Genomic DNA, 16,717 nt, shown 5'->3' on the forward strand with positions numbered 1-16,717 from the left:
GTACTTGTTTTCCTGACACAGTTTGCCACTGCCTAACCACAGTAGACCTCTCAGGGACATTCCCAAGAAAGGGAAAGCAGACAAATTATGTTCTTGCATGAAAAAAAGGGTGGTTATGGACATTTGTGTGAAAAGCTGAAATGTGACATATTTATGACTAAAAATACAGGCTGGCAGTGCCATCTCGAGTGGGAAAGTTTTATTTTGTAATTTCTTTTTTTTTTTTGGCTATGTTTGGTCTTTGTTGCTGCACGTGGGCTTTATCTAGTTGCAGCAAGCGGGGGCTACTCTTCATTGTGGTGTGCTGGCTTCTCATTACGGTGGCTTCTCTTGTAGCGGAGCATGAGCTCTAGGCGCATGGTCTCAGTAGTTGTGGCACACGGGCTTAGTTGCTCCGCGACATGTGAGATCTTCCTGGACCAGGGCTCAAACCCGTGTCCCCTGCATTGGCAGGTGGATTCTTAACCACTGTGCCACCAGGGAAGTCCCTATTTTGTAATTTCTATAACTCGAAAGACTAGGTGTTTTTGTCCTCTGAGTTTTAATTTATTGGTGTTCGATATCTGCTTGTAAAATATGTACTCTCTGGGAAGTAGTATTTTGATGCCAACTAACAGGTTAAAAACCAGAATTCATAATTTTCTAACTAGAGTCTTAAAAACCCTGTAGTTATAGTAACCTGCAGGAACAATGAGGTAACCAAGAACTTTGTGACTTCATAAATGGGGACTATAAATGATGGTTTAGGAACCCTATAATATCAGACCCTCTTGTTGGGGTTCCCTTTGGTTTGCTGGTACATCTGTGTGGTACATTTCAGGCATTTGGCAAAACTTAGCTCTTTAGCTTAAATATTAATGTACATTAAAAAAATGTTCCTGACTTTGGAACTTGATTATAAGTTCTAAATTTTGATTATAAAATATCATTCACTAAAAAATATAATGTTTTAAAAGTTATTTAACTTAAAACATTGTCCCTCACATCTTATGGATTTTTCAAAAAATTAAACTGTTTAATAAAAAAGTATACCTAAAAATCCTGTTTAGAAGATCGCCAATCTCTTATCATTTCACTGAGATTATTTCCCACTATTTCTTGTTAAAATTTATTTAGAGTGCCAGATTTCATCAGATCTTCACCATTTCATGTAAGCCTCTACTACACAAAAACAATGAACTGATTAATAAATGTTAAACAGTAAATTCATACATGAAAATATAAACCCTTATTGCTGAAGTTAAACAATATTAATACAGTTAGCCTCAAGAAATTCATGTTTCTGCAAGGACTCTATGGGTAATAGGTGTTAACCCATTCGTGAGTATATGGCTGTAAAGGCCCCCACCAGAGGGGCACAGCAGGTTTTTGAGACCCTAAGGTACCTGCTCTGTGGTTGGTTTGATTGTCCAATTTTAACTTCTTCTTTCTGAGGCTAGACCTGGAGTTTTCCCTTAATTCCTGGACTTTACTTCTGACTTAGGCTTCGTGACATTTGTCAGACTTCTAGGATTCCTGTACTGGTCTTTGAGCTGCTGCATCAGCTACCCCTCAGATTGCTAAAGCTAGATTTCTCAAGTCAGCAGGTGTCTGTACCTGAATTCTTTTTTGTCACTGCTTGACTTGACTAAGCTTGGAGTTGGCTGTGCTTTGTGTCCTAGTTTCAGTAAAACTCCATGAGAGCAGGGACTGACCCCTTTACAGTAACAGTCTAGCAATTTCAGAAATGAGCTATGGAAAGCAGAAGAGAGAGGTTCCAAAGGTATCCTAGAGTGAAAATTTTGGTATAGTCAATAACACCTATACGTTTTCTTAGTCTTTAAATATTAGTTGCTGGGTTTACTTAAAGAAAATTGCAGCTTCTTTCCTAATTTTCTTCTAGGCTTTATTTTTATTTTTTTATTTTTAAAATATATTTATTTGTTTATTTTTGTCTGTGTTGGTCTTTGTTGCTGCACGCAGGCTTTCTGTAGTTGTGGAGAGCGGGGGCTACTGTTCGTTGTGGTGCATGGGCTTCTCATTGCCGTGGCTTCTCTTGTTGCGGAGCCCGGGCTCTAAGCACGTGGGCTTCAGTAGTTGTGCCTGGCGGGCTCTAGAGCGCAAGCTCAGTAGTTGTGGCGCACAGGCTTGGTTGCTCCACGGCATGTGGGATCTTCCTGGACTAGGGCTTGAACCCGTGTCCCCTGCATTGGCAGGCGGATTCTTAACCATTCCGCCACCAGGGAAGTCCTTCTTCTAGGCTTTAATTTGCAGAATGGAATGACATTCTTGCTCTTCACATTTTTGGGAAAGTATGGAATAGAGTGGTTGAATTAAGAAAAAGAAGTAACATTGTGAAGTAACCCAGTGATTTGAAGCTATGTGGCTTTGATTGGAGCCTCATTTAAAAGAGGATGGCTCACTAAGTAACACAGGCAAATCAAATCAGTGGACATTTTATTAATTTGTCTCATAAAAAAAGAGTCAGTATCATACCTACGGGAATATTCACATAAAATCAGATTCAAATATGACTAATTAAAAGGAATTTCCAAGAGTAGCTCAGCGTAACGCCAAATTAAAGAGTGAATGCACCTGAGGAGCTAGAAGCACTAAGGGAATTCAGGAAGAAGCTGTGGTTGGTACCAGCAAGAGCCTTGGGGAGTGAGACTCAAGGTCAGAGATTAGAATCAAGAAAAGTTGGATGAATTTTACTAGTCCCAAAGAACAATGCTCAAAGAAGACAGAGTCAAAAATCAAGAAGAATCAGAAGAAGATGTATTAAGTGTGTTCTAAGGCTCTGGGTCCTGCTTGCATTGATGACCTGGTAGGAGCTACCTAGGGTAGCATATGAGACAGAAAGACCTGGAAGCCACAGAGGGCCAGGAAACTGGGAGAGAGGTGAAAATGTAGCCAGGAAAGGACTCCAGATTGAAAGCTGAGAGGAATTGAATTAGGTAATAATCTGGCAGGACCAGAAGAAGATGGAAATTTTGATTGGGTATCAATGTTAGTATGTTGAGAAATGTAGGCTGAGGTTTGGGTGAACTCTGGGGTGAATCTTGAAGTAATCATGCAGAATAGACACTGAGCGTTCACTCTGAGTGAATTTACTAGTTCTGTTCACACATGTGTTTTGTGCATCTGTTGTGTAAGCCACACTAGAGTTGACATTATGGGAAAAAACGGAAGCAAATGAGACATGTCTCTTGTCCTTGTTTTAGTCAGTATGGTCAAGATGTAACCTGGTACCTCACAGGTACTTACTTTTTTTTTTTTTTTTTTTAGTTAATTTATTTATTTTTGGCTGTGTTGGGTCTTCGTTTCTGTGCGAGGGCTTTCTCTAGTTGCAGCGAGCGGGGGCCACTCTTCATTGCGGTGCACGGGCCTCTCACTGTTGCGGCCTCTCTTGTTGCGGAGCACAGGCTCCAGACGTGCAGGCTCAGTAGTTGTGACTCACGGGCCCAGTTGCTCCGTGGCATGTGGGATCTTCCCAGGCCAGGGCTCGAACCCGTGTCCCCTGCATTGGCAGGCAGATCCTCAACCACTGTGCCACCAGGGAAGCCCCCTTACATATTTTTTGACTGTCTTTTTTTGTGTCCTGGTCACAGTTGGGATACTGGAACCAGCTCATATGGCAGAAGAGCTGTTTGTTAGCATCTCTTCCCAACTCTATGTGATGACATGTTAGAAGCTTGAAATTGACCATGATGGTAGTATTTTCATCACAGGTGGAATTTTTGGATTAGTGATTATCTAGAGGTTATGAATGGCTCTTTATTATTTTTCCTATGAAAAGTGGAAGCATTGTTTTTCTTTCTATCCTTAGAAAGGGTTCCTTTCATAAGTGCATGCAAACTGGGTCTTGGCCCACCACCTCTTAGGTTAGACATTCAGGGTCATTTTATATCTGCAGTTTCAGATACACTAATTTGCTAACTTTGAGATTAGAGCAGGAATAACCTCAGTGCTCTGTTAATGCCAATTACCTCTGAAACAGCCAGACTAAAGACAGATAAGAGTCCCCTGATGACTGATTAAAATATGGTATCCTGAAAATTAAATGTCTAGTTTGAGCGCAGATGTAGCACAAAGATTTGTTATCTGAATTGACTCAGATTGAATGCTAACATTGGGAAAACTCACAAGGAATAATATAATTGTTATACTCCCCCAGTAGGAATAAAAAAGAAAGAACTTCATACTTCTGGGGCATGTTAAAGTCAAGAAAATTGGGATTGAAATCTTTTGTGATGAGCTTTTAAGTCATAAAACTTACTAATAAAGGGGCAGAAGTCAAAATAGCAGCACTAAGGATGTAATTAAAATTTCTATGATGATACCCTCTTAGTCTAATGTTACCATTTGATTTGTACTTTTCAAATAGTGTTATTTATAACTCACAATTTTCATAAGAGAGCAAAAGAACTTTCTGTGGTGGGCTCATTTCGTTTTGGTCAATGCTTCTGTCTCCTGCTGCCATCTAGAATTTGGATAAGAACCTATTTTTAAGGCATAAAATTGGAAAAGATTTCAAGAGATTAGAAAATGATTGATCTAATGGAATTGATATCAGACTTGGCAGCAGGCTTTAAACATCCAGTTTTGTTTTAATTAATGAAATATCAACATATGGATAACTTTGAGGAATGGAATAAAGAATCAGGAAAGGCATATTTGAATTGTTACTTGTTTAAGCTATATCATAAATGCTAAAATGTAGGAAATAGCTGTATTCCTTGAAGGTTATAAAAATATCAAATGAATTTATTTTTTAAATTAACATTGTATTTTAAATTATTTGTTTATTTTTATTGAAGTATAGTTGATTTACAATATTTACAGTATTATATTAGTTTCAGGTGTACAACATGATTCAAAATTTTTATAGATTTATTCCATTTAAAGTTACTATAAAATATTGGCTATATTCCCTGTGCTGTACAATATATCCTTGTAGCTTATTTATTTTACACATAGGAGTTTGTACCTCTTAGTTCCTTACCCCTATCTTGCCCCTCCTTCCTGCCTTCTCCCCACTGATAACCACTAGTTTGTTCTTTATATCAGTGAGTCTGTTTCAGAGTATAGTTTGCTCCTGTTCAAGACCTAGAGGTCAAGTCTGTCTCCTTTAGATCACAGGTTTACTTAAATTATAGCCCCAGGTAGTTTTCACCTGCAGGGTTTTTTTTTTTTTTTTTTTTCAGGCTCCTCTCACAGTTAATTGGACCCTCATTCCAGTCTCAGCTTTAAGTAGTGAGGCTTAGTTTGGTCTATCACTCATGAGGCACTTCTGTTCTTTTATTCACCAGAATCTAAGACAACTGGCTACTTCTGCTAATTTCTACTCCTGAACTCTGAAGCACCAGAAGTTCTTTAATATATTATATTTATATAATATGCAAAAATTTGTGTATTATATGGAACCATATATATATGAATCTGTAGCACTTAGCTTCTAGCAGAGTGCATGACATTAAGTAGCCACATATTAAATACTTATAAGGTTGAAGTTGATTGACTATATCATGAACTTGGTTACTAATTTATCATAGTAAAATTTTAAGCTATTATAATGTTTTTCCAAATGAGGTTTTCTTTGTTAAGCATTGTAATTCTGTGTTTAGCTAAAATTATACTGAAGCAAGTTTATTTTCATGAAAATAAATGTACTTTTATGTTGGCAATCCAAACTCCATTCTTTGGCTTTAAATGAATCAAAATGATTGTACTAGATTTTCAAGATCTTAAACAAGGTCTGAAAGAATCAACAAAGATACCAAATAGCACACTTACAGGATAAAATTTCCTTTCGGGAAAACATAAAATAAGAATTATTTTTTTAAGGAAGTCATCTGATAATTTTACACTAATGTGTTCATAGTTGGTGATCAAACTTGTGGAGGTGTTCTGGAAACCTCAAAAATATGGTAAACAACATAGTATTCATCTGAAAGTTAAAGGAGGTCATGTCAGAAAAAGAAAATACTTGTGAAGCCATAAGCTTTGCACATAGAGTTGCTCTTAATGGTCTAATATTAATTTAAAGCAAATTTAATTTAAACTTTGAACATATGGACTGTTATTTAATAAATTTTAGAAAAAATAGATTAAAAGAATTGAGGAAAGGAAGGTAGTGGGAGATAAGGAAGCTCATAATAGCCTTTGACTCTCAAAAATAATTTGTGGTGCATGTTTTTATGTTAAATGAGTGAATCAGTGGAAACAATATGTTTATATTGATACCATCAGAAAAAGAGCAAGTGCTTCCAATACAATCACAAATACAGAATAGTCAATTTGAAACTCCATATGCCGAGAGTCATGAGAACATCACTGTATTAAAACCAAGTATGCTATCATATTTGTTTTCTGAGACTGCCATAACAATTAAACACAAACTTGGTGACTTAAAAGGACAGTTTATTTTCTCACAGTTCTGAAGGCTGGAAGTTGGGCAGGGCTGAACTCCCTCTAGAGCCGCTAGGAGAGATTCTGTTCCTTGCCTCTTTCAGCTTCTAGTGCCTGTTGGCATTCCTTGGCTTGTGGCTGCATCATTTCACATCACCTCCTTCTCTGTGTGTCTCTAAACGCCATCTGCCTCTCTCTTATAAGAATACTTGTGATGGCATTTGGTGTTTACCCAGATAATCCAGGATAACCTCCTTTATTCAAGATTCTTAACTTAGTCACACCTTTTGCCCTATAAAGTAATATTCACTCTTTTGCCATGTAAGGTACTATTCACAGATTTTAGGGATTAGGACGTCGTATTGAGTTGCTAGTGCTGCCATTACAAAATACCACAGATTTGGTAACTTAAACAATAGAAGTTTATTGTTTCACAGTCCCGGAGGCTAGCAGCCTGAGATCAAGGTGTTGGCAGGTTTGATGTCTCCCAAGGCTCCCTCTTTGGCTTGTAGACTACCCCCTTCTCATTGTGTCCTCATGTGTTCTTTCCTCTCTGCACATGTGCCCCTGGTGTCTCTTTGTGTGTCCAAATTTCCTAGTCAGTTTGGCTCACCCTAAAGGCCTCATTTTAACTTAATTTCCTCCTTAAAGACCTTATCTCCACATACAGTCACATTCTGACATACTGGGAGTTAAGGCTTCAACGTGTTAATGTGGGGGGCACAATTCAGCCCATGCCATACATAAACATATTTTTTGGGCCACCATTCAGCCCATTACAAATGTGTAACTTTTGATTGAAATCATAAGGGAAAAAAGCTAAATATAATTTATTATGCTCCATTCACCAATGCAGACAAATGTAATACATTTATGATGTGGTCTCATTAATATAGTTAAAATTTCATGGATAAAGAACTCTATCTGGAGTTTCTGACAATTAACTAGAAAAATCACTTACACGGAACAGTCATTTCTCAATGAGGCAAGATTAAATGTTAGCATATTGCAAAATCTCACACTGATATTTATTTGGGAATATAAAGAAAGTTTCCCCTTTCATTTATGGATTTATAGATACACTTGTGAAGATTACAATAGAAAAGAATTCTCCCTTGGCTAAAGGAAAACATGTAATTTAAGTTGAGGTGTAATTTGTACTATACGCTGCAATTGCCCGACTTTAATGAGAAAATAAAGCAAATTCCAATGTACTTTCCTGGGAATCATTCCAGCTCTCAATAATCTGTTGCAGTGGATGCCAGGAAGTGGCTGTTCATAGAAAGATGGCCCAAAGTCCACATCTATACACACAAATAGGTTGCTTTCATAGTAGCATTATCTTTGATTACAAAGAAAGTGAACTAATGTTGTTATATATATTTGCAGAGATATATCATGCACGTACCATGTACATGCTACCAGGACATCTAAGAACATAAAAATTACAAATATAAAAAATCATACCAATATAGCAGAAGGAGTAACACTCCCAAACTCATTCTGTGAGACCACCATCACCCTGATACCAAAACCAGACAAAGATGTCACAAAAAAAGAAAACTACAGGCCCATATCACTGATGAACATAGGTGCAAAAGCCTCAACAAAATACTAGCAAACAGAATCCAATAGCACAGATCCAACAGATCCAATCCTAAAGGATCACATACCATGATCAAGTGGGGTTTATCCCAGGAATGCAAGGATTCTTCAATATACGCAAATCATCAATGTGATACACCATATTAACAAATTGAAGGAGAAAAACCATATGATCACCTCAATAGATGCAGAAAAAGCTTTCAACAAAATTCAACACCCATTTATGATAAAAACCTTCCAGAAAGTAGGCATAGAGGGAACTTACCTCAACATAATAAAGGCCATATAGGACAAACCCACAGCCAACATCGTCCTCAATGGTGAAAAACTGAAACCATTTTCACTAAGATCAGGAACAAGACAAGGTTGCCCACTCTCACCACTATTATTCAACATAGTTTTGGAAGTTTTAGCCACAGCAGTCAGAGAAGAAAAGGAAATAAAAGGAATCCAAATCAGAAAATAAGAAGTAAAGCTGTCACTGTTTGCAGATGACATGATACTATACATAGAGAATCCTAAAGACTCTACCAGAAAACTCCTAGAGCTAATCAATGAATTTGGTAAAGTAGCAGGATACAAAATTAATGCACAGAAATCTCTTGCATTCCTATACACTAATGATGAAAACTCTGAAAGAGAAATTAAGGTAACACTCTCATTTACCATTGCAACAAAAAGAATGAAATACCTAGGAATAAATCTGCCTAAGGAGACAGAAGACCTGTATGCAGAAAACTATAAGACACTGATGAAAGAAACTAAAGATGATACAAACAGATGGAGAGATATACCATGTTCTTGGATTGGAAGAATCAACATTGTGAAAATGACTCTACTACCCAAAGCAATCTACAGATTCAATGCAATCCCTATCAAACTACCACTGGCATTTTTCACAGAACTAGAACAAAAAAGTTCACAATTTGTATGGAAACACAAAAGACCCCAAATAGCCAAAGCAATCTTGAGAAAGAAAAATGGAGCTGGAGGAATCAGGCTCCCTGACTTAAGGCTATACTACAAAGCTACAGTAATCAAGGCAGTCTGGTACTGGCACAAAAACAGAAATATAGGTCAGTGGAACAGGATAGGAAGCCCAGAGATAAATGCACATATGGTCACCTTATTTTTGATAAAGGAGGCAAGAATATACAATGGAGAAGAGACAGCCTCTTCAATAAGTGGTGTTGGGAAAACTGGACAGCTACATGAAAAAGAATGAAATTAGAACACTCCCTAACACCATACACAAAAATAAACTCAAAATGGATTAAAGACCTAAATGTAAGGCCAGACACCATCAATCTCTTAGAGGAAAACATAGGCAGGACACTCTATGACATAAATCACAGCAAGATCCTTTTTGACCCAGCTCCTAGAGAAATGGAAATAAAAACAAAAATAAACAAGTGGGACCTAATGAAACTTCAAAGCTTTTGCACAGCAAAGGAAACCATAAACAAGATGAAAAGACAACCCTCAGAATGGGAGAAAATATTTGCAAACGAAGCAACCGACAAAGGATTAATCTCCAAAATATACAAGCAGCTCATGCAGCTCAATATCAAAAAAAACCAAACAACCCAATCCAAAACTGGGCAAAAGACCTAAATAGACATTTCTCCGAAGAAGATATACAGATTGCCAACACACACATGAAAGAATGCTCAACATCACTAATCATGAGAGAAATGCAAATCAAAACTACAATGAGGTATCACCTGACACCAGTCAGAATGGCCATCCTCAAAAAATCTACAAACAGTAAATGCTGGAGAGGGTGTGGAGAAAAGGGAACCCTCTTGCACTGTTGGTGGGAATGTAAATTGATACAGCCACTATGGAGAACAGTATGGAGGTTCCTTAAAAAACTAAAAGTAGAACTACCATATGACCCAGCAATCCCACTACTGGGCATATACCCTGAGAAAACCAGAACTCAAAAAGAGTCATGTATCACAATGTTCATTGCAGCTCTATTTACAATAGCCAGGACACGGAAGCAACCTAAGTGTCCATCAACAGATGAATGGATAAAGAAGATGTGGTACATATATACAGTGGAATATTACTCAGCCATAAAAAGAAAGGAAATTGTGTTATTTGTAGTGAGGTGGATGGACCTAGAGACTGTCATACAGAGTGAAGTAAGTCCGAAAGAGAAAAACAAATACCGTATACTAACACATATGTATGGAATAATAAAAAAAAAAAGGTTCTGAAGAACCTAGGGGCAGGACAGGAATAAAGACACAGATGTAGAGAATGGACTTGAGGACACGGGGAGGGGGAAGAGTAACCTGGGACAAAGTGAGAGAGCGGCATGGACATATATACACTACCAAATGTAAAATAGATAGCTAGTGGGAAGCAGCCGCATAGCACAGGGAGACCAGCTCCGTGCTTTGTGACCACCTAGAGGGGTGGGACAGGGAGGGTGGCAGGGAGACGCAAGAGGGAGGAGATATGGGATATATGTATACGTATAACCGATTCACTTGGTTTTAAAGCAGAAACTGGTGCACCATTGTAAAGCAATTATACTCCAATAAAGATGTTAAAAAAAAAATCATACCAATTTTATAGAAGGTCCTTGTCTTTGTACTTTGTTTCCTTTATATTCATTTATTCTTGCTCCAGACCTCAGGCTCTTCTGTACTGTGTATATGTAGTAGTTCCACTTTCCTTTTCATTTCTAATCTGTATGGTTCTTCTATTTACCTTCAGAATTATGGACACAGGCTTGGGCTTCAAGTATAGAACAAACTCATTGTGTCAAGGGTTTCAGAATTCATGATAATTTAAACATGTACTGGGTTGAAGAGTGTCCCCAACCCCCAAATGTCTACCTGGAACCTCAGATTGTAACCTTATATGGAAATAAAGTCTTTGCAGGTGTAATTGGTTAAATCAACATGCAGTCATACTGGATTAGGTAAGTTCAATGACTGGGGTCCTTATAAGAAGAATAAACAGAGATACAGACACACTGGAGAGAAGGCCATGTGAAGACTGAGGCAGAGATCTGAGTGATGGATCTACAAGTCAAGGAATATGCAGGATTGACAGCAACTACAGGAATCATTCTTCCCTAGAGCCTTTGGAGAGATGATGGTCCTGGTGATGCCTTGATTTCAGACTTCTAGCTTCTAGAACTGTGAGACCAATCAATTTCTGTTTTAAGCCACTCAGTTTGTGGTAGTTTTATATAGGACACCTAGAAAACTAATATAGAACATGAACATGATAATTTGAACCTATAAAGAAAGTGTACTGCAGATAAAATTTATTAGAGAGATGAATCTAGACAAAATATAATTAATATTATGCTGAAGTAGAAGCATTCTTTTTGTAACATTTTTGTCAGATGGTCACCTAGCCCCATCCAGAGATGAAGGGCTGCATTTTGGGGAAGCTCTAATTGTTAGAATTTTTGTTAGTGACCTAACATCTGCCTTCCTATACTTCCACTGATTCTAGTTGTGCCCTCGAGTTAAAACTCTTGACCCCTTTTTTGATGTAGTTTGAAATATTTTCAAAGTCTTCAATTGCCCCTTAACTTGTTCTTTTCTTTGTTAATCAGTTCAGTCTCTTCCAATATATGAAATGGATTCTCCGCTCCTAACCATTATGTTTTTCCTCCCCTGTGTATACCTTATTTTGGTAAACATTCTTCTGAGGATCAAATACATTTTTTTCTGACTAGTTTGACTAGACCAGTGAAGCCTGGAACTAATTCTTTCTGTAATTTGGGCGTAAAAGTTTTATCTTGAAGCATAAGGTGAAATTCAAAGTTTTTAACCTGCACCTTATATACTTGGTTAATTAATCTTTTATTATACAATTAATACATGAATATACATTATTTTGGTAAAAGTTTCACACCATAGTTGAATATATAAAATAAAATAAGAGAAACCCTTCTTCTCACCCCTCCCTCCTAAACACTCATCCCTAGAGACTAAGCATTCAAAAATTTAGGCCCTTATTTTATGTGTTTAAATACACACACACATATATATATTTGTGTGTGTATGTATATATGTATATACACATCTGTAGTTGTATAAAAATAGGGTATTGCTTTGTGTATTTTCTACATCTCAATTTATTCCTTTGTACTTTTCTCAGTTAAATGGTTTGCCTGGAGCATTTTAAAACCACATATATTGCCATTGCAGTTTTGTTACTAAATTCAAGATTTTGATACTGAATGCAAGACATTTAAAAGTGTCATCTTTTTATGTTTTTATATTGTGTCAATCAATACCATTTAGTGCTTGCTTCGGCAGCACATATACTAAAATTGGAACAGTACAGAGAAGATTAGCGTGACCCCTGTGCAAGGATGACACATAAATTCGTGAAGCGTTCCATGTTTTTTTAACAATAACCAGGTCATGGAAGCAACCTAAATGTCCATCAACAGAGTAATGGATAAAGAAGATGTAGTACATATATACAATGGAATGTTACTCAGTCATAAAAAGGAATGAAATTGGGTCATTTGTAGAGACATGGAGGAACCTAGAGACTGTCATACAGACTGAAGTAAGTCAGAAAGAGAAAAACAAATATCATATATTAACACATATATGTGGAATCTGAAAAAATTGGTATAGATGATCTTATTTACAAAGCAGAAACAGAGACAGATGTAGAGAACAAATGTATGGATACCAAGGGGGAAGGAGGAATGGGATGAACTGGGAGATTGGGATTGACATATATACACTATTGATGCTGTGTATAAAATGGATAACTAATGAGAACCTACTGTGTAGCACAGGGAACTCTACTCAGCTCTCTGTGGTGACCTAAATGAGAAGGAAATCCAAAAAAGAGGTGATATATGTGTATGAATAGCTGATTCACTTTGCTGTACAGTATGAACTAACACAATATTATAAAGCAACTATACTCCAATTAAAAAAAAATCAATACCATTTAAAATTTTAACTTGTATGTCTAACATATTGGTTATCTCTTTCAGTTTTGTGCTTGTTAAATTTGAAACGCACACTTTCCTACTCTTTGCATAGGTCACTGCAAAAAATATTGACCAGAATTAGACCAAGGGTAGTTACCCTGTTAGAGATTTACTTTAGGTAGTACTGCATCATTCATCAATATTATTAACATGCAATTATTTAAATAGTGGCTAATCTGGGTACCATGCAGTTAGTTGTATCGGCTCAGGTTTTGAGATAATGTGATTTTATGCTTCTGGCCTCTGGTCTGAGGCTAGTACAGAAAGAGGTCTATTTGTGTTCTTCTTTCTCAAAATAGAAGGCCTGGAACCAAAAAACACAACCACTTAAATGCCACAGCAAATTGTGAAAAGTCTAGTTAGTTTCACAGATCTTTACCTGTGACTTGCTAAAGTCAAATTAGGAAGAAGGCAAGGGCAAATGTAGTACACTTTTAGTTTATAAAAAATGGTTAAAAATTTGAAAAAGCAGGCATATTTTCTCTAACATAATAATTATGGGAAAATCTCTCTTGGTAGTAGTAATGTCTCAAAATTTGCTTCTTAAACCATTCAAGAAGATTATTTTTATACCTGCCTTCTGGAGTGATTTATTTTTGAAGGGTGGTAAATTATATATTTATATGTTTGTTACCCGAACAATGAACAGTTTCTCCATGCTGCGTTCTGCTGCCAAATTAATTTATTTAGTAATAGATAAACTTTCTGTGTCAGTTAGGAATCCTGGTTGAAGGATCAGACCCTGACTGGGGAATTTACTGGAATGATACTAGTGGGGAGGGAAATATTCATGAGAAGGGGTCAGGTGGTAGGTAGGTAGGGGTGCTGTCTGAAGAGTCAGGGGCATAGCAAGCTGTCCACAGCCAGAGTGACCAGAAGCAGCCATGAATGACCGCCAACTGCACCTCTGTCTTCTCACCCTCCTCGGGGTGGGATTCAGTGTCTTGAGAGTTGGCTTCTGATTGGCCAAGCTTACATCATGAGCTTTCTCCCAGCTATATCCTGGAGAAGAATCTGTTCCTCTTTTCTTTCATAGTGGGAAACAGAAGCCTGATTGTATGAATTTTCCAGGGCTGCAGTAACAAAATACCACAGACTGCGTGGCTTAAGCAACAGAAATTTATTTTCTTGCAGTTCTAGAGGCTAGAAATGCAACATTGAGGTGTCAGGAGGGTGGATTCCTTCTGAGGACTGTGACAGAAGAATCTTTTCCAGGCCTCTTTCCTTGGTTTGTAGATGGCCAGCTTCTCCATGTATCTTCACTTAGTCTCCCCTCTATACGTGTCTGTGTCTAAATGTCCTCTTACAAAGACAGCATCATATTGGATTAGGGCTCACTCTAATCATGCTATTTTAATTTATATCTTTAAAGACCCTATCTCCAAATGTAGTTACATTCTAAAGTACTAGGAATTAAGACATCAACACATGAATTTGTGTGGGTGTGTGTCGGAGGGGCACAATTCGGCTTATAACACTGGCATTGCTCTTCCATTGACACAGTACAATGTGCAGGAGAAGTAACTTTCCCAGAATAAAAACTGGGTTGCTCTTACAAAGAGGAATGGCTTTGGAGCAGCTAAAAAATGATAAACATCATTCTACATTTTATTTTTGTAGCCATATTTATGGAAGTTAATTTTTATTTTTTTAAATTGCAAGAAAATACTATGTACAGAAAACTTGAAAATCTGAAAAAAATCAACCACATATAATATTCAAGGTTGGTAAAGGTACAAGAAAATGAACATGTCCTCTCTGCTGATGGGAATGCAGGCTTTTATACACCTTGCTATCATTCTACTTTTATACACTGCTGAAGTGGAGTTGTGTCACTTAAATCTCTCTTCAAGAAAAAATTTGCTATTCAGCTGCAAGGAGTGCAGTTAGCAGACAATTTCCTGCTGTTATTGGCTTCAGCTTTCAAGCTATGGCTCTGCTCTTTTCGGGCAGCCTCCAGCCAATGAGTGAGCATGGCAGGGGGTACTAGGGCCTGGCCATTTCTGTCCAACCCTGACCTCCTCTAATAGGCACTCTTTGCTTCGGAGCTGCCTTTTAGTTTGTCTAAGACTTGGTCAAATCTACATAGTGATCTGAGCTTTGTTTCCTTGCTGTCTTTATTTTTCATAATTCTTTGTTACTCCGTTCATGGGTTTGCAAATCTTTGTACTTTTCAATGACGTAAACCCTGTGGTTTTAATGTAATATTTGTTTTCTTTCACTATCTTATCCTTAATGACATGGAAATTTTGTTGTATATTTTTCTGAAATCGGTTAAATTATATTATTGGCAATTCACTATCTTCAAGCCTAATTTGGGACTCCTTAATTGAGTGACTCATTTAAGGCCCAGGTAGAAAGGAGGGGAGAGAGGTAGAGACAGAAAACAGGGAGATGTCTCCCTCTGAGTATTTGTATGGTAGAATATAAAACTGAGTGACTATTGGTGACCTGTGGTGGTCGGTGCTATGAACTTACGAGCAGAAGAAGGACTGCAGTTAGAAAGAAGAGTCAAGCAGATAGAGAAAAGTAGACTGAGAGAGGGAGAATCTGTTCTGGCTCCTTACAGAAGGACTAAAGGACTCTTTGGTCCGGTCTGGGATAGTGCATCCAGTCCCAGCTCCATTTCTGAGTCTAGGCTGATCTTCACTCTGGCGTTGGTGCAACCCTCTAGAAGTCTTCTAATGAATTCCCTTGACTTTGCATATATTAGTTTAAATTGGGTTGCCATGTTTTGCAACTCAAAGTTTTCACTATCACAGAGCGTCAGCACTTTGCATAACATAATAGGCAATCAGAAAATTTTAGTAAAATCTACATCTTGTTGCATTTTTTAGGTCTTTCAACTGTGTCTCTTGGTGGTCACAAAACTTATTGTTTGAATTTATACAGTCTGAAGCTGTAGATATGTGATAATGCTAAGCACAGTGTTCTGCAATCTGTTGTCACTTACGAAATATTACTTAGCAAAAATAATAACAGGGATGGGGGGAGAGAGACTATTGGACTACTATTGGACTAAAGGAAAAAATTTCCTCTTCATTAAAGAATCAGATTTTAGGTAAAGAATTTTTGTTTATCTGAAGAGTTCATTTTCCAGTTATTCTTTGGTAGGGCAAGGTTTTAGGTTTACAGTGGGGCAGGGGAACTAGACAGAAAGAGCTTCCCTAACTGAGCTCTGAATCTGTACATAGACCAGCAGAGAAATTGTCAATGGAGTTGACAACTGTCAATGGAGTTTAAACTATCTGAGAAGGAGGGTGGCATTCTTTTATTTGGATGAGGTCCCTAGGTCACCTGAGAACATGGGTTTCTTCATGTAGTCCCAAAATGGGACGTAAAATTCCACAGACAACGCTAGAGGCAAAAATTCAGAGGGATTAAAGTTGGTCGACGTGGATGAGTCTGTTCTTACAATGATCTAATGGCCCAAATATACTGACACCTATAGGTCTCTGAGGATAAAAGTGCTTAGTTTGACCTCAGACACCATGAGAGCATCTTCTGTCTTAGGTAGCAATCCAGGGTATCTTTCCTTCCCTAGCCAATATCATGCTAGATTTCCTCTTCACTAAGAGATGAGCTTTGATTTTCGCCCTACTTTTTCCAGGTGTTTCACACTCATATGCTGATCTGGAGCCTTCATGTTGACCCCCGAGGGCAGGCCTCATCTTGAATATGATTTAGGGGATTGACTGGAAGTCCATGCTCTGACCATAGGTCTTGGAG

General features: G+C 37.6%; 1 non-coding gene across 1 annotated transcript; it reads left to right on the forward strand.

Annotated features, from left to right (window-relative positions):
• Positions 1-12,274: 12,274 nt before the first annotated feature.
• On the forward strand, positions 12,275-12,381 carry LOC118906543. Its single transcript, XR_005022524.1, has one exon. It is a non-coding gene; the product is annotated as a U6 spliceosomal RNA (small nuclear RNA).
• Positions 12,382-16,717: the final 4,336 nt, after the last annotated feature.

The sequence above is a fragment of the Balaenoptera musculus genome, chromosome 13 (genome assembly GCF_009873245.2).
Source record: "Balaenoptera musculus isolate JJ_BM4_2016_0621 chromosome 13, mBalMus1.pri.v3, whole genome shotgun sequence".
In the NCBI taxonomy this organism is placed as follows: domain Eukaryota; kingdom Metazoa; phylum Chordata; class Mammalia; order Artiodactyla; family Balaenopteridae; genus Balaenoptera; species Balaenoptera musculus.